The 21,825-nt window shown below is 42.7% G+C and overlaps 1 long non-coding RNA gene across 2 annotated transcripts in view; it reads right to left on the reverse strand.

Moving 5' to 3' along the window:
• The window catches only part of LOC112434021 (uncharacterized), a 53,110-nt gene that overhangs the window by 25,190 nt on the left and 6,095 nt on the right, over positions 1-21,825 (reverse strand). For both annotated transcript variants that reach the window (XR_013096470.1, XR_003023845.2), the window contains exon 2: positions 21,701-21,761. This is a non-coding gene — a long non-coding RNA (uncharacterized LOC112434021). The remainder of the gene's footprint in view (positions 1-21,700; positions 21,762-21,825) is intronic.

Below are 21,825 nucleotides of genomic sequence, written 5' to 3' on the forward strand. Positions count from 1 at the left end.
CTTTCTTTGCTCATAACTCCTTGATGTTGGTAAATACAATAAGTGAGCAATATATATAATATACATATGAGAATGCACAGCACATTATGGAGTATGCCCCTGCTGTGAAGTCCTGCCTCCATCTACTTGTCGTTTAATCACTGGACAGCTGGACAGGTTCATACAAAATATTAGATGAGGCCAATTGTCCTATACATATTTTTGACCTAGGGGTGGGATTGATTGTGAACTGGAAAGGGAAAATGCTTAGGAAGCTGAGTACGGCTGCATCGTTACTGATTTGTAGAATCATTTTGATTCGATACAGGATCCGATTCAATTTGATTGGAATCTGGAAAGTTTTGCCTCAGTCAGAAATATTACAATTCTGGTCATGTATCAATATATATCCATAATTTCGTATCTATTAAAAGAAAGCTGACACATGTGAGACTTAATTAGAGATGTAAACAGAGAGTTATGAAAGCTGCAGCTGCAGAAGCCAGCGAAGAAAAAAGAGGCAAACACAGCGCGGACCTGACGACACATCAAAATCTGATTCTGACGCGTCGGGTCCGCGCTCTGTGTTCACGTTTGTATGCAGAATCCGTAAACCTGCTCCCAGTTACTGTTTTAGCTGCATGGTGTTTGACGACATGTTGTGAGGTTTAACCTGATATGCTGGCGTTTCAGGCATAATAACGTTAATTTACAAATCGACACGGGATTGTAATGAATCAATATCACTTTATTCAATTTAGCATGGATTGTAATCAGAAAGGCAATAATCAAAACCCACCCCTAATCAAGAACTTGCAAAGTAAAAACATGATCAATGTAAGGTAGCCCTTTTGTTATTTACATTTAAAAAGAGGATTAGTGTTACTGTGCGCTGGCTGAGTCTGTTTCTTTTCTTAGAAATAGTTTCTCCTGCCCTGAAGAAAATCCACTTGCATGGAACAGAAGAGGCTGTGGAGTGCAGGAACTACACTGCAAGCTGGTAGATATGCAGGTATTCCTGGGTCCTGCAGACTATCACCTAAAAACAATAAACAAAATGATTTTCTAAACTGTAGCAATGTAATGTACGTATAGTGTCAAATACATTGTTGTAGTCTTCATCAGCTTTAATTCACATGGAAGTGTTCCTAAAGTCATATGCTGTAATGATATTTACATTATGAAAACATGATTTTGGACATTTCAAGTTTTTCACTTCGGCAGATAAAATGAATTGAGCAAAATCAACTCAAAATATTCCCACACGCCAGAACGTCCTCTCTTCCTCGCTGGCTCCATATCTGTCAGTGGAATGATCACCTCTTCGCTCTCTGTCACCATCAACACACTCCACGAATCCCGTGGATGATTCACTTCCTTATATCCGTTTGAATCAGGTACCGAAGCAGTTACGTGCGTAATGAAGCTTCGGACGTCACTGGTCACGTGACTTTTGCCAAACGAAGCAAGCCTCGACACAGTGCTTCTGAACCAGTGTGTTGTTTTTTTCGACACACGCTCCGGAGCGTCAGCTTCAAGCGGGCCAACACTACAGTTTACTATCTTGACTTGTTTTTAAATTAATTGTGGATTGCGTTCAACAGTATTTTGATACCGCCGCGGGTAGATGCGTGGGGCTCGTATGTGACATCGCACGTAGTGAATGGTGAGTTGAGCCTGAATGTTTGTTTGTATTTGTGACCTGTATCAGTATGCCAGTGCTATTAGCTGATGGGATAACTAAGGCTGAGGCCTACTACATTACTACTACTACTCTCACTTTACGTGGCTGTAGTTTTGTTATTTGAGATTGTCATTTATTTTAATTCATTACAATGGTTGGATATGTATTTGTTGTATTTTCTCATGGATTTCATTGTGCACACTGGAACTAAAGCTAGCTTGGGAAATTTAGATGAATTTTGCTAATGGTTAGTGTTGGCCCGCTTGAAGCTGACGCTCCGGAGCGTGTGTCGAAAAAAACAACACACTGGTTCAGAAGCACTGTGTCGAGGCTTGCTTCGTTTGGCAAAAGTCACGTGACCAGTGACGTCCGAAGCTTCATTACGCACGTAACTGCTTCGGTACCTGATTCAAACGGATATAAGGAAGTGAATCATCCACGGGATTCGTGGAGTGTGTTGATGGTGACAGAGAGCGAAGAGGTGATCATTCCACTGACAGATATGGAGCCAGCGAGGAAGAGAGGACGTTCTGGCGTGTGGGAATATTTTGAGTTGATTTTGCTCAATTCATTTTATCTGCCGAAGTGAAAAACTTGAAATGTCCAAAATCATGTTTTCATAATGTAAATATCATTACAGCATATGACTTTAGGAACACTTCCATGTGAATTAAAGCTGATGAAGACTACAACAATGTATTTGACACTATACGTACATGACATTGCTACAGTTTAGAAAATCATTTTGTTTATTGTTTTTAGGTGATAGTCTGCAGGACCCAGGAATACCTGCATATCTACCAGCTTGCAGTGTAGTTCCTGCACTCCACAGCCTCTTCTGTTCCATGCAAGTGGATTTTCTTCAGGGCAGGAGAAACTATTTCTAAGAAAAGAAACAGACTCAGCCAGCGCACAGTAACACTAATCCTCTTTTTAAATGTAAATAACAAAAGGGCTACCTTACATTGATCATGTTTTTACTTTGCAAGTTCTTGATTAGGGGTGGGTTTTGATTATCGCCTTTCTGATTACAATCCATGCTAAATTGAATAAAGTGATATTGATTCATTACAATCCCGTGTCGATTTGTAAATTAACGTTATTATGCCTGAAACGCCAGCATCTCAGGTTAAACCTCACAACATGTCGTCAAACACCATGCAGCTAAAACAGTAACTGGGAGCAGGTTTACGGATTCTGCATACAAACGTGAACACAGAGCGCGGACCCGACGCGTCAGAGTCAGATTTTGATGTGTCGGCGGGTCCGCGCTGTGTTTGCCTCTTTTTTTTCGCTGGCTTCTGCAGCTGCAGGTTTCATAACTCTCTGTTTACATCTCTAATTAAGTCTCACATGTGTCAGCTTTCTTTTAATAGATACGAAATTATGGATATATACTGTTAAATGATCAGACTTGTAATATTTCTGACTGAGGCAAAACTTTCCAGATTCCAATCAAATTGAATCGGATCCTGTATCGAATCAAAATGATTCTACAAATCAGTAACGATGCAGCCGTACTCAGCTTCCTAAGCATTTTCCCTTTCCAGTTCACAATCAATCCCACCCCTAGGTCAAAAATATGTATAGGAATTGGCCTAATCTAATATTTTGTATGAACCTGTCCAGCTGTCCAGTGATTAAACGACAAGTAGATGGAGGCAGGACTTCACAGCAGGGGCATACTCCATAATGTGCTGTGCGTTATCATATGTATAATGTATATATTGCTCACTTATTGTATTTACCAACATCAAGGAGTTATGAGCAAAGAAAGGCCACACCATAGTGCATGTTTAAATAGGGAAAGTTTATTGATCAAAATGTATTACGCAAATACGCATTACATTTTTTCAGCCCCCCAATCGAGAAAACAAAACCAATTACATGTTCAAAGCAAAGGAACGGTGGCCCAATATCAGAGAGAACTCCACTCTTGAGTGAGCAGTGATAATTGAGCAGTCCGTTTTATTTTGCAGATTCAAGCTGCTCTTCAAAATTTTCACCACCAGATGTCACCGGAGAGGACTGTGTTGAAAAGCTTCGAGTAATGAACCGTTTTTCAATACAAGCTTCAGTGCTTCGGAAAGCTTCATTTGGCCATCACTACTAATGGTGGTCTTGTGATTATAGTGCAGGCTAGTGGTGCCCTGGAGAGACCACAGCGACACCACTACTTTGGATGGCGAGCTAGGCCCAACGAGCCAGAACCCCAGCTACAACTTCCTGCGGTCTGGTAGGAGGCTGCTGCGGCCTACACTCTCCCCTCTTGGTTTTCAGTCCCCTAAATCTCACTTCCGAGATTTCAGTCTTGGAATCTTAGTGCTGATCATCATACTTCCAATTTCAACCTGTCTAGACTGTCATACGCGTTGGACTTATATCAATCATGAAATAAACTTTATGGACATTGTTTGCCAGAGGTTGGACGAGGTTGCTGCACCGCTGTGCAGCGGATATTTTACAAGCTTGAATTATGTTTTATCTTTTCCTGTCTGCAGATTTTGTAAATATTGGTATTTGGTAATTGCACTTTATTTTCACTATAAATAATAACTGTAATCACAATATCTGTGGTTGTATGTTTATTGTACTTCACTCACCTCCTAGAGCCGAATCTGATATCTTCTGAATTAGCCCAACTACTCATAACCAACTTAAATTATTTTAGCTTATGTACTTGCTACAGGTGCAAGAAACAGATTTCCTCATCTTTCTGAAGCACTTTGCAAACCACACCAAGGTAAGCCATGATAAAAAGTAATGGAATTGCGATGCTGGTGAACAACTACATTTTTCCAGCTTCATTGTTATGTTCAAAATTGGTGCAAGAGTTGTCGGTTATAATGCCCACTGAGCCAATGAGGCCAAACTCAAGGAAGACCAACCAAAATTAATGAAATATTCAGTTGCAGAAAATTCCATAATTTGTCTTTTTTGGGGGGTTGGTATATGTTCAAAAGCTAGATTTCTGCATTCTGACACACACACACACACACACACACACAGCTACATAAATGGATGTAAGTGCATTCATGTGTTGAATAAACAAAGATTACATGTTAATGTTTTGTTAGTACCCTTATTTCATCGTGTTACATTTTACCCCAGGATATGTTACAACTAACCCAGACTATGGGGTTAATTGTAACATTTCACTCTTTGTGTTTGACACCATACCATGCAGTGGGTAATTGTGCTGCAGAGAAAATAGCTGCACTATTTAATAGCCGACACATGTAAATACTTTGCATTACATTTTGAATCCACTACCTTAAAAGAGCTCCAGTTTACAGACAGAAATGTCAAAAATGTTACAACTATCCTCAGTCTCCCCTATAGCTTTAATATTTAAGAGATTTACTGAATGCCATTTTTCTTTTGATTGTGGAAAAGAAAACACAATTCAGAAACTGAGTTTTTGGAACTGGGGACAAAATTACGCAGATGGATATATTTTCTTGTTTCACAACATTTTCTTCAGTTTGAGTTGCTGTGGTAATTCTGCAGACTGTAGCCATTGCAGACCTACAACTGTAGATCCTGAAATCATTCTGTCAGGTTTGACATCCTACTCCTCACTACACTGTCACTTAGTTGAAACTGGAAAGTTGTTTCAGATGTTTACATTTTATTTTACACACTTCATTTAATGTTGCATTATGCAGTGTTGTTTCCCTGTTTAAGCTTTGCCTCGTTGAAGGCTTTTGTTCAAGTTGTTAAAGCAACTGTTACGGCTGTGGCCATAAGAACACTGTGTGGGCTGTTTGTTCTGTGTCTCTTTACTGTGCTTAAGACTCTCTACAGGTACCTCCCCTAATGAAGAGTAGTGAGCTGATTGGACCATGGAACAGGTGACCACATTCAAAAAGCCGCTCTGACAGCTCCAGAGAGAGAGAGAGAGAGTGTGGAACGAGCGAGTAGCCTGACAGCCGTCGCAGTCCTGACCCTGGTTTTCCCAGCCTGCGTTTATCTTGTGTATTTGTGGGAGTGTGAATTGTAAGCTTAGGCACTCGTGGGCTGAAGCGGAAGGGGTGAGCTGCCTTTTCTTTTGGAATCGTTTTCTCCTGTTTTCTTGGTCAGGGAGCGAGGGATAGCTCTGTCATTTGTTTGTTCTTTTTTCCTTCTTAGGGTTTAGTTAGTCTTTTCTGGTGGGACTTAGTTGGTTTTGTTTATTATTTTGGCCTGGGCTCACCCTGGAGCTATGCTTCTTGTCCTTAAATAAAATCACTTTTTTTTACTTACAACTGGTTTGGATGTTTGGCTTGGGAACCAGGGCGGGGATTTGTCTCTCTCTCCTCCAACCTTATGTGCGTCCCTACCCGCCTAGACTAGGGGCGTAACATAAATGGGGGCTCGTCCCTTTTCGTTCGTGTGATTGGTTCGTTTCCTTTTTGCGTTTGTGGTGGGGGGGAAACGTCGTGCGCGAGTTTTGCGGCTCTGGAGTGCGCGGATGCGGTTGGGTGTCTGCGGTGTTGTGTTTTCCTTTTTCGCTTTGCTCGTGATGTCGTTTGACATGGATGATTTTGCGCAACGTCCCTCCATTGAAAAGTTGGAGCGGTGCACAAAAGCAGATTTGTTGGTAGTGGCTAACTTATTCAGGGTGGATGTTCCGTTGAATGCTAAGAAGGCGGAAATTAAACACTGTTTGGTGGAGAGACTGGTGGACAGGGGAGTGTTTGGGGGGCAGAAAACCTCGCCGAGTGGGTCTGGGAGTTTGGAGACGGCAGTGGGGGCGGAAGCTGCTGGGGCCGTCCCGAAGCCTTCCAAGGGGCGGATGCCGTCGGGGGCGGAAGCTCCTGTCGCCATTCAGTCTCCTGTATTTGACCCGGCTGGCCAGGTTGGGGCGGGTTTGGTGACGGAGGATCTCAGGCTTGCCCTTCGCTTGAAGGAGGTGGAGTTGGCGGCTAAGGCTAAGGAAGTCGAGCTCATGCATCTCCGCATTCGAGCTATGGAGCTTGATCGTTCTCGAGCGAGTGACGCTGCTCCCGTTCCTGTAAGTACACTCCCCGACACTCCCACCATAGACCAGTTTAACGCTAGCAAACAGGTTGTTTTGGTACCTCCTTTTAGGGAAGGAGAGGTTGACTCATATTTCACTGCTTTTGAGCGCATCGCAACCACTTTAAAATGGCCAAAGGACGTCTGGAGTCTGTTGCTGCAATGCAAATTAATAGGAAGAGCGCAGGAGGTCTGTGCGAGTCTTTCTATTGCGGACAGCTTGGATTATGAGGTTGTCAAATCCACTATTTTGCGGGCTTATGAACTTGTCCCAGAGGCGTATCGACAGAAGTTTCGTGCCTGTCGTAAGCTTGATGGTCAAACGTTTGTGGAATTTGCACGTGAGAAAACTGTCTTATTTGACAAGTGGGTGGCTGCCAGTCACGCGGAGGACTTTACTCAGCTAAAGGAGTTGATCCTGCTGGAAGAGTTCAAGACATGTCTCCCTGAAAACATTGTCGTGTATCTTAACGAGCAGAAGGTGGGGTTACTGTCTAAAGCCGCGGTCCTTGCCGACGAGTTTGTGTTAACTCATCGTGCTGCACTTTCGACAGAGCGCCGTGAGTACACTTCCTCACCTCGTCCTGTCAGAAGTTATAGGGTTTCCCCTAAGCGCCAGACACGTTCTGCTGCTATTCCTATGTCAGATCGCAAATGTTTTTATTGTCATGAAATCGGGCACCTCGTTGCTGCTTGCCCATCACTACAGCGCAGGGAGCAGGCCAACACGGTGAGGAAGCCGAAAAGTGTGGGTTTCGTTCGTTCTATGTCAGCTTCCACTTCACCTAGCAATGGAGTGGGAAGTGAAGGCTTTGATGAGAGCTACCGCCCTTTTGTGTCGGAGGGGTTTGTTTCGTTGAATGAAAAAGAGGAGGATCGGGTGCCGATCATGATTCTGCGTGACACTGGGGCCGCGCAGACTCTTATTTTGAAGGGTATTCTACCTTTTTCTGATGACTCTTTTTGTGGTTCGGATGCTCTTGTCTGGGGTGTAAAAATGGATGTACTGCGTGTGCCACTGCACAATGTGTTTCTTCAATCGCCGCTCGTTTCGGGTTCGGTACCGGTTGGCGTGCGCGACCAGTTGCCAGTGCCCGGAGTTGCGATGATTCTGGGGAATGATTTGGCTAACGGAAAAGTGTTTTCTACCCCGAGAGTGGTTGAGATACCGGTGCCTGATATTTCATTACCTAACCCTGTCGCTGAGGAGCATTCCTCCTCTGTTTTTTCCTGCTTGCGCGGTAACTCGTGCGCATAGGCGCAAGTACGGTGACGTGGATTTATCTGATTCTTTTCTCTGTGCTGGTGGTGGGCCGGAGTCTGAATCTGAAACCCGTGTTCCACTGACGGGCGACTCTGAGGCGATGCTGCCTATTAGCCCATCAGTGACACCTCAACTGTCTTTGGAAATCAACAAAAAGGAGTTGGTTTCGGCACAGCAGAGTGACCCAACTCTTGTGAGTTGTTTTTCCGCGGCCAACTCTAGCGACCAGTACCCTCGTGTTTATAGTGTCGAGGATGACGTGTTGATGCGTACTTGGTATCCGCCTACAGCTGGTGATTTGGGTTGGAATGTGTTTAAACAGGTTCTGGTGCCTCAACAGTACCGACCCAAAGTTCTTGGTCTTGCCCATGACAGTTTTTCTGGACATTTAGGTATTAGGAAAACCTATCACCGCATTCTGCGTCATTTCTTTTGGCCAGGATTGAAGAATGACGTCGCTCAGTATTGTCGTTCTTGTCACACCTGTCAGATTAGTGGTAAGCCTAACCAAGTCATTCCACCCGCTCCATTACACCCTATTCCAGTTTTAGGGGAACCTTTTGAACACATCCTCATCGACTGCGTTGGTCCGCTCCCTAAAACAAAATCGGGTCACCAGTACCTCTTGACTCTGATGTGTGTTGCTACCCGTTTTCCCGAGGCAATTCCGTTGCGCACCCTTAAGGTTAAACCAGTTGTTAAGGCATTGGTGAACTTTTTCTCTATCTTTGGTTTACCAAAAGCTGTTCAAACTGACCAAGGCTCTAATTTCATGTCTAGGATTTTTGCTCAGGTTTTGCAGTCACTTGGCATTAAACATCGGAAATCTAGTGCCTATCATCCGGAATCGCCAGGTGCGCTCGAGCGGTTTCATCAGACATTGAAATCGATGATGCGGAAATTTTGCCTTGAGTCTCAAAAGGAGTGGGATGAGGGGTTGCCGCTGCTTCTTTTAGCAGTGAGAGAAAGTGTGCAGGAGTCGTTAGGATTTAGCCCTGCTGAGCTGGTGTTCGGTCACACAGTGCGTGGCCCCTTGCGATTGCTTAAGGAGAACTTCCTGTCCGACACTGTTGCCCCTAAGGACAATGTGTTAGACTATGTGAGCTCTTTCAGAGAGCGTTTGCATAAAGCGTGCGCAATTGCACGGGATGCTCTCAGCGCAACACAAGGTAGGATGAAGAGGAAGTTTGATGTGAAGGCTGTGCAGCGAAAATTTGAGGTTGGTGATAAAGTTTTAACACTTTTACCAGTCCCTGGATCTTCCCTCCAGGCCAAGTTCAGTGGTCCGTATACAGTGCAGGCGAAATTGAGTGACACGGATTATGTCATCGACACCCCAGAGCGAAGAAAAAAGTGCCGTGTGTGTCATATTAATATGATGAAGCCCTACTTTGCTGGTGGTGTGTCAACAGTTGCGACTGTGGGGGTGCCGGTTTCCGAAACTCGGTATGACCCAGTAGGTGACGATTTGGTTTTCGGTTGTGCTGTGGGCTGCGCACGACTTAGGAATTCTGAAATCCTACGTGATTTAAGGTCACATTTAACTGGGGTAGACAATGATGTCCGAAATGACGTGTGTCGGTTGATTGAAAATCATCCTAATCTTTTCTCGGACACTCCATCCTGTACCACCGTGTTGGAGCATGATATCGATGTGGGGGACCATCCTCCAATCAAACAGCATGCCTACCGGGTGAATCCCACTAAGCGTGCTCTTTTCCAGACAGAAGTCTCTTATCTGTTGGAGAATTGTCTTGCTGTCCCTAGCTCTAGTGCGTGGAGTTCCCCATGTCTCCTAGTGCCTAAAGCGGATAAGACCCCACGGTTTTGTACAGATTTTCGGAAGGTGAACAGTGTGACCAAGCCTGACTCCTATCCTCTGCCCAGAATGGAGGATTGTGTTGATAGGGTCGGTTCAGCGACCTTCGTTACCAAGCTGGACTTGTTAAAGGGCTATTGGCAAGTTCCCCTAACATCACGTGCGGCTGAAATCTCTGCTTTTGTTACTCCTGACCATTTTCTCCAGTACACTGTCATGCCTTTCGGGTTGCGCAACGCTCCCGCCACATTTCAACGGCTTATGAATATCGTGCTGGGCAGCGTCTGCAAGTGTGAAGTGTATTTGGATGACATTGTCGTCTATTCAGACACCTGGTCAGAGCATATGGAGACACTCACTGATGTGTTCCATCGCTTGGAAAGGGCATCCCTCACCCTCAACCTCGCCAAGTGTGATTTTGGTAAAGCCATGGTAACGTACTTAGGAAAGCAGGTGGGTCAGGGGCAAGTGCGCCCTATCTCGGCCAAAATCCAGGCCATACTGGATTTTCCTGCCCCTCAGACTAGGCGTGAGCTGCGCCGTTTCCTCGGCATGGTGGGCTACTACCGGAGTTTCTGTCAAAACTTCGCGGACGTGGTCGCACCTCTCACTAGCCTCACTAGTGTGTTGAGACCTTTTGTGTGGACCTCTGCGTGTCAGAGTGCGTTCCGGGCTGTTAAGACTCTCCTGTGCAGTGCGCCAGTGCTGGCCGCCCCTGATTTTGCACGCCCTTTTAAGTTGGAAGTGGACGCCAGTGCAAACGGGGCAGGTGCCGTATTGCTGCAGGAAGACCATCATGGTGTGGATCACCCAATCGGCTATTTCTCAAAGAAATTCAATGTCCATCAGCGAGGGTACAGCACGATTGAGAAAGAGGCCCTCTCTCTGCTGTTTGCATTGCAGCATTTCGAGGTGTATGTCGGTGGCAGTCCCTCGCCTGTGATTGTTTATACCGACCACAATCCCTTGGTATTCCTAATGCGGATGCGGAACTCGAACCAAAGGCTGATGAGGTGGTCCCTCCTGGTGCAGGACTTCAATTTGGAAATCCGTCATAAAAAGGGCACAGAGAATGTGTTAGCGGATGCCCTATCCCGTGTTTTCCCTTAAACATGACTGTCCAAAACATCTACAAAGGAGATGTCTTTGATTTTGGGAAGGGGGGTGTTACGGCTGTGGCCATAAGAACACTGTGTGGGCTGTTTGTTCTGTGTCTCTTTACTGTGCTTAAGACTCTCTACAGGTACCTCCCCTAATGAAGAGTAGTGAGCTGATTGGACCATGGAACAGGTGACCACATTCAAAAAGCCGCTCTGACAGCTCCAGAGAGAGAGAGAGAGAGTGTGGAACGAGCGAGTAGCCTGACAGCCGTCGCAGTCCTGACCCTGGTTTTCCCAGCCTGCGTTTATCTTGTGTATTTGTGGGAGTGTGAATTGTAAGCTTAGGCACTCGTGGGCTGAAGCGGAAGGGGTGAGCTGCCTTTTCTTTTGGAATCGTTTTCTCCTGTTTTCTTGGTCAGGGAGCGAGGGATAGCTCTGTCATTTGTTTGTTCTTTTTTCCTTCTTAGGGTTTAGTTAGTCTTTTCTGGTGGGACTTAGTTGGTTTTGTTTATTATTTTGGCCTGGGCTCACCCTGGAGCTATGCTTCTTGTCCTTAAATAAAATCACTTTTTTTTACTTACAACTGGTTTGGATGTTTGGCTTGGGAACCAGGGCGGGGATTTGTCTCTCTCTCCTCCAACCTTATGTGCGTCCCTACCCGCCTAGACTAGGGGCGTAACACAACACAATTTTTTTTTTTTGTATTTACACTTCATATTAGTTCTGGTGTACCAGGTTTCCATTGTAGGTCAAGGATCTTGAGTGTTATAAATGTTAAAGTGTATGTGCAAACAAATGTGAAAAGGTTCTAAGGTTGTCACCTGTACTCAAGTTAAGTACTGGATTTTTGGTCTTAGCATTTAATTAAGAATATTTTGAGATTTGCTATATGCATTTTTTTTTATTGTAAAATTTATTATATAATAGAAAACTTATAATTCTGAATCAGATTTTTGTAACTGGGGACTAAATCGTTTTTACCTTTTTGTGTCACTTAAGTATTTTCTGTAATTGCATTGTACAGTGATTTTTATGTAGCTGTGGTAAATCTGCAGATCTGACTATAATCACAAGTTGTATTGAATTTGACATCTTACGGCACACTACAATGTCACTGTGTAGAAACTCGGAAAGTTGTTTCCAATGTTAAAATTTTGGTCATGCACTTTAAGCATTTAATATTGCCTTATGCAGTGTTGTTCCCTGTAGAAGCTTTGCCTTGTCAAGGCTCACCGTAAATAAAGTTGTTGATGCAGCACCCTTTTTTTGCATTTACACTTTATGTAAGCTTTGGTGTAAGAGTTTTCTATTGAAGTGCAAGGATCTTGAATGTTATAAATGGTAACGTGTGAGCAAGTGTAAAAAGGTTTTTGAGTTGTCACCTGTACTCTGTAGTTAAGTGTTAGACCTTTGCTGAAGACCTCTGAAAGGTCCAAACACCTAATTACAATGTATAGATGACAACTCAGGAACCTTTCTAGACTTGTTTTGTTGATACCTAAACATTTAGCATATAGATGAAACTATTAATTAAATCATAATTAATCAAATTAATTTGGTCCAAAACGCAATCTAAATGGTTCCATTAAATTCAAATTAATATTGTCAATTGAACCTAAAGCAATACAGTTAATAAAATGAACAAAGTGTTTAAATTCTAATTAATGGTGTTAAATAGTAACAGTGAAAGGAAAGCTGTTGCTTTTATAGAACAATTTCACTTCTGATATACATCACCATTGAAATTGCAGATAACAACCATATAGATTTATGTTTAATTGACCAGGTTTTGTGGAAAAGATTGCCTTAACTTTGTCAATTAAATCCAACGTTTTATTTCTTAGAGTGTACAGGAAGGAAGTGTACGAAAAAACCCAATCATTGCTCTGGACTACAAACATTCCATGTCTAAGGAGCAACGTGGCTCTGCGAAAAACGCTGACACTGACCTAAAAAAAGGAGATTAAGATCAAACCACAGGCAGACGGAGAGTTAGGGGCTGCTTGTTTCTGGCAGAACTTGGTGTTAAAATGTGATGGGAACATAGACAGGCCTGTGGGAACATACACAGATGTAGCATGTATAGTTTCACAGTTTTAACGTTCTCTGAAGACAAAATTGATTCATTGATTCACTCTGGTGGATCTAAAATGTTAGGTGAGTGTATTTTATATAAATAAAATATATTTTATATAATTAAAATTTAATTGAATATTTTAGCTTGGGCAGTGAATTATTATTTATATTAATGAATGTCTATACCATCATAACGTCTGTTTTCAGCAGCACAAAAACGTTGCGTTAAAGCACAGGACAAACTTTGGAATGCTTGCTTTACTTCTCTGCAGCCACATACTTCTTTAATGCTTTAAACACACATACCCTCATTCTTCACCATATGGGCATGCTCTTTCACCACTCACCCACACATACACAGTCAGAAAGCCTAGGAACACAGAGTAAAGGTACATTTTTTTTATCCCTTAGTTTGGGTTGCATTTACATATTATTTTATTTAACTTTGACTGTACTTGTTATTATATTTATTTATTTATTATATATTTTTACATTTAAAAAAATGTTTGTTCATTTTAATATGCAATGTAAATACAATCGAAGGGTTTACTTATTCTGTTTTGACACATGCTGTATGCAAATTTAAAACACTTGTGGAGATATGTGAAATATTACAGTGGATTGAAAGTCTGTCATGTCGAGAAAACTTCCAAGCAAAGTAGGGAAGAGGTCACTAAGTTTTGACACATAACAAGACAAGGAGAGGAAACAGAGACAGGAGAGAGCGGGCAGACTTGATTGGACACACCGGGCGTGTGTAGCGGGCTCCTCATTACTCTGATTTGGTGATGCAGCGGCCCCCTCATGTTAGAGATAGAGGAGGCACTCGTTTAGACAGACGTGGAGGCGAAGAGAGGAAAAGTGCGCGCGCGCATACACATTGTGTTACACTTCAGTGTGAGTCAGCTGCCGTCAACTTACAGCACAACTTAAAGCTCTCTTTACGCACAGTTCCCTCCTTCAGGTCAACAACACTAAATTACGCACAAAAGACTGAACAGCAGCCCCGCTGTTCGTGGTTCAATCCGAACACAAGCGGGCTCTTAAGCAGGGGGAAGCATCGGCCGCGCCGCTTTCCTTCCACACACTGAGCTCATAGTCCAGGGGAGCGAAAAGCGAAGATCCGCACGAAGGGAGGCAGGGCAGAAACCAAACGGACACGGCCACCGGGATCATTATTATTAGAGCAGAAGAACTTGTTATAAAGCCGACTCTCTATTTTAGAAACTTTACTCGCTCGCGGAGGGAGCCGGTGGGTTCTCCTGCAGCGGTTCAATGACACAGCCTGATATTGACTCAACAGTGTTTCAATGTTTCCTTGCTATCTAGGAACGATGAGCTAAAATGATAATAATAATAAAAACAACAAAACAGTTTACCTGAAGTTATGCAGGAGTATCCGGGATGAATAAAAGACTACTGAGTAACGTCCTCATGTCTGTAGCCGGTTTAACGCACATACTGTGCGGACATTTTAACATTTTCCGCTCTTTGCGGCTCCTATTTTATGCTCCTACACTGTTTTACTATTTCACTCATTCAAATGTTGTAATCGGGGCAGGGTAAGCAGCAGCTGCCAGAAGCACACAGATGTCAGAAGCATAGGGCAGACCGGGGATAGTTGTAACGTGGGTCAGTTGTAACACTTCCAGTTTCTCCAATCAGGGCTAAGTTTCAAATGATGTGATTCATCCTGTGCATGCCCAATTCAGTTCTGCTATCACATGTGAAAGATTTGCACATTTTGTCAAACACAGACAATTTAACACGAAAAAAAGTAATTTGTATGCCAAAAAGTACGTGTTTTTTTAAAATTATTTAAACTTCTAATAGCATTATCTGCTTTTCAGTTAAACTCATCAAACTTAAATTATGTTATTTGTATGTCTGTGGGGATATATATATTCTTTAGTGCTAATGTTTTAGCCGTTGGCTTAATGCAGATGTTACAACTTACCACACTATTACTTTAACTTATATTAAACAAGTTGGGGCAACGACATCAGCAGAGAGACGTTCACTGCACCTTTGTATATGTGGTTAATGCCATTGGCAACACAATTCCTCCACTGTTTGTGTTCCCACACATACATTATGCAGACCTCTGTGTCAGAGATGGACCAGTAGGAAGTACTGGTAGTGGAAATAAATCAGGATGGGTGCAAGAAACAGATTTCCTCATCTTTCTGAAGCACTTTGCAAACCACACCAAGGTAAGCCATGATAAAAAGTAATGGAATTGCGATGCTGGTGAACAACTACATTTTTCCAGCTTCATTGTTATGTTCAAAATTGGTGCAAGAGTTGTAGGTTATAATGCCCACTGAGCCAATGAGGCCAAACTCAAGGAAGACCAACCAAAATGAACGAAATATTCAGTTGCAGAAAATTCCAGAATTTGTCTTTTTTGGGGGGTTGGAATATGTTCAAAAGCTAGATTTCTGCATTCTGTCACTCACACACACACACACACACACACACACACACACACACACACACACACACACACACACACACACACACACACACACACACACACACACACACACACACAGCTACATTAATGGCTCTAAGTGCATTCATGTGTTGAATAAACAAAGATTACATGTTAATGTTTTGTTAGTACCCTTATTTCATTGTGTTACATTTCACCCCAGAATATGTTACAACTAACCCAGACTATGGGGTTAATTGTAACATTTCACTCTTTGTGTTTGACACCATACCATGCAATGGGTAATTGTGCTGCAGAGAAAATAGCTGCACTATTTAATAGCCGAGACATGTAAATACTTTGCATTACATTTTGAATCCACTACCTTAAAAGAGCTCCAATTTACAGACAGAAATGTCAAAAATGTTACAACTATCCTCAGTCTCCCCTACAGGATGGAAGTGTGCGAAAAAAAACCAATCATTGCTCTGGACTACAAACATTCCATGTCTGCAAAATAGTCCCCACCCCCCTCTTCCACTCACCAGTTAAGTAAGTAACCAATCAGTGTTCAAAAAAAAAACAGGCACCGCCCATTATATGTTTCCTCCTACTTCGCATCAAACAAACGCTCTACTCCATTCTCAAGATGAATCCTTGGAGCTATTTCCCCGTTTTATTTGGTATCAGCCAAGTATTTGGAAAGTCGACCAAAGCTCCTAAATCTGGGACTTTATTTAAAGTAACTGTGGAAGAAGGACAATCTGCATTACTACCGTGTTACTTTCTAATAACCAATAAATCTGTGTCTGCAAGGTGGGAGAAAAAAACGCATGTTGTAGTTGAGCGCAATTCCTACGAAGACCAAAGAAACGGAATTGATGGCCGATTTTCTGTGTCATCTGGCTGGGAGAAAGATGGAAGATTTTTTTTAACACTACAACAGACAGAGAAAGCAGATAAAGGGGTTTATTACTGTTCCAGACAAGCGGAAAGCGGAGTAAAAGTGAGGGGATATCCCTCTGCTGTGGTCCTGAAGGTCAAGAAGAGAGCATCGGTAAGTAGCCATATCTTGAGCCGAAACAAGGAGTGTGTGTGTGTGTGTGTGTGTGTGTGTGTGTGTGTGTGTGTGTGTGTGTGTGCGCGCGCGCGCGTCGAAAAAATCTCCGAATCGGTTTTATGAAGTTTAGTATAAGGAATTCATATTGATTTGCATTTGCATACTAACAGTGATTGACTGTGTAGCTGGGGGGTGGAGGGGGGAAAGAGAGGCCTCGTGACCAGATAGGTGTGGCACGAAAACGAGGAGAGCAGCGTGGAATTCTGAGTATGTCCTCCTTATGAGCTTTTATTAACCCGTGTCTCGCTCCTGGAATTCAGCTAATTATCTTATGTTCCCTGTACTCTGACACAGAAACTCCAGCCGAACATCGACAAGTAGCTGCCAGCAGTAGAGGAATTTGGACTGCCAGCCTGGAGTTTTGATTCCCGTCAGTCCTGTGGAGGAGAAGATTTGAAGTGTCGGCCTTGTGCTGGATGCTGGTGAACCACCCAGCGCAGATGCGTTACCTCCCTGCTCCTGCGCTCATTAGTTGCTGCAACCGGTTAAATATATTACTGCTAGCTGCATATTTTCAGCGTGTAAAAGCATACCCTCTGAATGTGTTTGAGGATGCAGGAAAGGGAATTCATATTAATATGTATTTTATTCCATTCATTTAATCTTCAAGTTTGCATTTTTTGAAACATTCCGTTAATAAGCCTTTTGTTTATGTAACATTTTATCCAACTGCATGTATATTTATACAGACTGTCACTAAATAAACTATTCAATGAATGTCTGAGTAATGAATAATTTAAGTTTTTAAAATCACAAAAATAATGCGAATTATTTGTTTTCTGGGACACACTTGAGTTAATATTATTATCCAGAGTGTCAACGATTATGGTGAACATTATTGTCACTGAATAAATGTTTTAGGTACAAGTTATGTTTGTGTTGCCGTTGATTTTAGGTTACATTTGAATATAAAAAATAATTTTCTACGATGCAGAATAACTGCAGCTTCTTTTTTGAGGCCTGCGTGTGGCCCACGGGAGAAACCTCGGCCTCCTTTCCTCTCTGCAGGAAATCCAATCACTGCTGCAGCTTGAAATAAGTTCATGTAATGAACTGAAGAAGCTTCTCGGATGAGAGGTGAAACGTCTTCAAGCAACTTAAAGAAGTCCAGACGCTTTTCTTTGCAAGCTCCTTTGACGAAGTTCATGTAATACAAAATTCTACTGTACTTCAGTTTAAATTTCAGGTATACGTAATTTACTTCTACTTGCTATATTTTAACACAAGTATCTGTATTTTCTACTCCTGACATTTTCAAAACAGGCTCTTTTAGGTTTAACACATTTGACGGGAAGTTATTATTTCACGTCACTGCGCGCATTCAAACATTAGTACAGGGCTCGGCAACCTGCGGCTCCGGAGCCTTATAGTGCGGCTCTGCGTGGTTTGGGAAAATAAATTAGAAGTATTTAGCTGAAGTGTATTTTATTTAATTATTATTTTATTTATTTAACTTGTAGTTCTCAATTTGAAGATTATTGTAATATTGAAATGTAAAAACAAAATTATATTCTATTATTTTTTTCATCGCTCAAAATAAGCGTCACACTCGCGGAAGCCGGTGTACCCGCCGAAACGCTGTGCATTTATCGAGACTTTCAACCCCAGGTAAGCCAATTATGGATCTTCGGATCCACATTATGTCAGCAGCCATAGCTGGACTGGCCGGTGGGGCGCTGGCGATGTTTTTGTTTTTATGGGCCGATCATTTTTTTTATTTATTTATTTTTTTGGAAGGGTATAAATAATGAAAGGTGTTGGATTGGCCAATTGGTCATGATGGACTCTGGGCTGGACCAATTACAGCCGAGGAGGCTGGATGCGCCCTCCCCCCTTGTTTAGCAATCTTATAGACAAAATAAAGAAAATGGAGAACAAAAAAAGGAAAGGAGGTGCAAAAAAAATTAGGGCCAAAAAGAAACAAGCCCTTCAGGCAGACGCTGCCAAATGTGTAAAAATAACTGAATTGTTTGGCGGTAGCTATGGCATAGCTTCCACAGATTTAGCAACATCAGCAAGTGGTGGAGGCCAGCAGGTGGATAAGGGAAAGCGGAGGCAAGAGGAGGAGAGACCCGAGGCGGCCGCCGGTCATAGTGGCAGAGGAACTGAACTTCAGGTAAGAAGTTATGACCTGCTGTCTATCTGTGTCAGATATAAACCAAGTTTAGTTGGAGTTTGTTTTCGTTGTGCTGACTTTTTACAGTGGCTTAGAATAACTGGTACTGCGTACTAGCTAGCATGATGGAGTTTACTGCTGGGCGGGTGCTATGAAGTTACTGATAGTAAATTTTATTTTATGCTTAAGGTTAGTTTCTCAAACTCCTCAAAATCTTAAATTTATCATCATCATCATGATTTATCATCAAATGTGGAGAAGTCTGTGACAGAGGAGACAGAAGAGCAGCAGAGAGAGATGGAGCAAGAGAGAGAAATAAAAGAGCAGGAGAGAGAGATGACTTTATGTCATCCATGAGGGATGCATTTGACATATGTTTCACATATTATAGTCCAACAAGTTACTTATAGCAATTTAAATATGAGCAATCACTTTTTGGCACAACACCGGCTATTTTTTGTGTTTCTTTTTATCATTGTGTAACTGAGTTCAATTGAAAGCAGCTATTCTCCACCGTGAACTATGTTAAAAACAAACATCGCTCACGCCTCACAGATGACAGCTTACAGTCCTGCACAAAGATCAAAGTGATTTCGTACAGCCCCGATTTGCAGACGCTGTGTGCAGAGGTTCAGGAGCAGAAGTCCCATTGTAAACATACCACGGCAGACCCGACGATGTTTCCATGAACACGCTTTTCAGCATCTCTTTATTGACCACTTTTCACACACGGTTGCTGTACGCATACGGCCGGCTGTAGCTTTGCAGCTCACAGCCCGACACACACCAACAACAACAAAACAGCATAGATAGCACAGACGTTAAGCTGGCGTGATTGCGGGTGCCGCTCAGGTGGGTCCTCCTCCCCTGCAGTGACGCTGCAGACCATGCCCCGCCACACACATTAATCAGGTAAAATACATATTTAGGCAGAATTTTGCAAACATCTATTTTTCATCTTTTAGCAGCATCGTGCTTTTTATCCAATTATTTTTTAAAAGTCAGGTCAAGGCTCCAAAAGCCCAAAGGTGATATAAGGGTGGCGGCTCACAACAGTTTTTGTTTGCTACATGCAGTAGCGGTTTTTGATACGGGCGACACGGGCGGTTGCCCGGGGCGGCATCACAGGCATCGGCAAAAAAAAAAAAAAAAAAAGGTCACTCGCACTCATGCTACCCCGACATCAGCCAGCGCATTCTGGAGATGGCATAGGCACCGATCGGTTTTCTATCGCCCATTTGCTGGGAGTAAGGACGCCCTCCGTTTGCGAGGTGCACCTGCTGCTTGCTGCACAGGGAGGAGAGGGCGGGGCGGTGGGGGGGATTCTCTGGCTGGCTGGAGCAGCATCTAATAACCAGCTCGCAAAATAAAACAAAATAAAAACAAACCAACAAACACGAAAACACCAGACATCATGATACAGACTTATAATTTGCACCGATGTTTTTTCAAATTCTATAAGCGAAAAGTGAGCGCGAGAGCCCTCGGTGCGCCTGCTTGCTGCCGAAGTCAAAGTGAACTTTGTCATCTCCGCTACATACAGTCCAGTATATAGAGAGACGAGACGACGAGGCCCCAGTTACAGCAGTGCAAGTAAACAAACAATAAGAGTAAGAAAATAAATATAACTTTGGGACTCGGGATCAATAACAATTTAAAATTTATAATTTACAGTTTGATGATTTAAAGTCTCACACACAACCCATCGAAAGGGGAGTTGGGCCGACTGCTTCCAAATAGAGCACATTTCATTCATAATGTTGTAAATCCAAGCCCATTATGTATTCATGATTTGAATCCTGGGTTGTGTGAAACCCAGAAATACACCCTAGACAAAGTGAGGCCAGGGGAGGTGCCAGAGGGAGTGTTCGCCCAGGGCGCCAAACAGGCTGGACCGCCACTGGCTACATGGATCATTTTAGTTCAGCTGGGTGAAAGGCAAATTACAAAATACAGTCTGACAGAGTAAGATTACTTTTTCTACATGCAGTGATTGCTCACGAAAGCCATTAACGATTAACAGCCTCGTTTTAAAGACGAGTCATGATTTGAGTGTGCTTTATGGGCCTGAATATCTGATCTGATCTGATCAATGCATCAGACAAGATAAATATCAGGCCGTCTGACAGCTGAAGCTCAGTGGACTCATTCAGTGGCTCAATGACACTAAAGTTAAAGTTAATCTACTGTTGAATGACTTCAAACACTCAAAGCTACTTCAGTAACACAAATTAGTGTGTGAATGACTCCCTGTGTAAACACCATCAACACTGATAAAAGAAAACACACACTATATTTAACACGTCACTGAGCTTCACAAAACAAAGTAAGTTCTGCAGCAGCCAGTTTGAGCCAAGCTTTAACCGTCAGACTGATGACCTCACATTTGACTCTCGAATAGTTTGTAATACAGAGCAGTTCATGAATCAGTCGATGACTGCAAGAAGTTTCGTAGTTTGTAGGTGTTTGTGCTGATATGGTGTTTGGTTTTCCTCAAATGGTCCCCTGCATCACGACCATACGTCTCCACACCTGTCCAACAGACACTGTTGCACAAGTCTTGTGGTTTGTTCAGATGTAACTTTGCTAATCTAATAAATCAAGATTTCAAAACACAAAAACATATTGAATGTTTAAACTGAGAAAAATAACCACTTTATATGTGAAATGTAAAGCGAACACGAAGGGCAGACAGCAGTTATTGGGTTTCAGAGAAAGTACTGTGGAGACGACAGACTTGTTTTCACTGCCTGAGGTGCAAACACCGCTGAGAGCAACCAGACTGTGACGGCGCGTGAGCAAAGAGAAACAAGCAGGCAGTGAATGTGAACCAAGTGCCAACAAATGCACACTTCAAACAAAGAAGGGTGTTGTTCATTTGTTTGACTATTTATTCAGTATTTATTTCCTATATTGTTTTAAATAATATCACAAATTTATTGAAATATCCTGATAAAACCTTCAGGCTATAACGCCCTCCGCTAAATCTAAATCACTGAGAAATCAATCAGTAGCCAAAAAGACGACGCCTGCTTGACGCCCTTTATGATTGATTTTGTATAAAATTTCACTGACACAGTTCATCAAAAGAGAGACAGATTTCTTACCAGATGTTGATCGTCAGCCTGCTGGACACTCTTAAGTCAGTATCAGAAGAATCCAGCGTACCTGCATTAATGAACAAAGAGGTCAAATGTGAAAAGCTTTCCTAAATACTGCAACTAAAGTCCTC

This window comes from Maylandia zebra, linkage group LG3 (assembly GCF_041146795.1).
Source record: "Maylandia zebra isolate NMK-2024a linkage group LG3, Mzebra_GT3a, whole genome shotgun sequence".
NCBI lineage: Eukaryota > Metazoa > Chordata > Actinopteri > Cichliformes > Cichlidae > Maylandia > Maylandia zebra.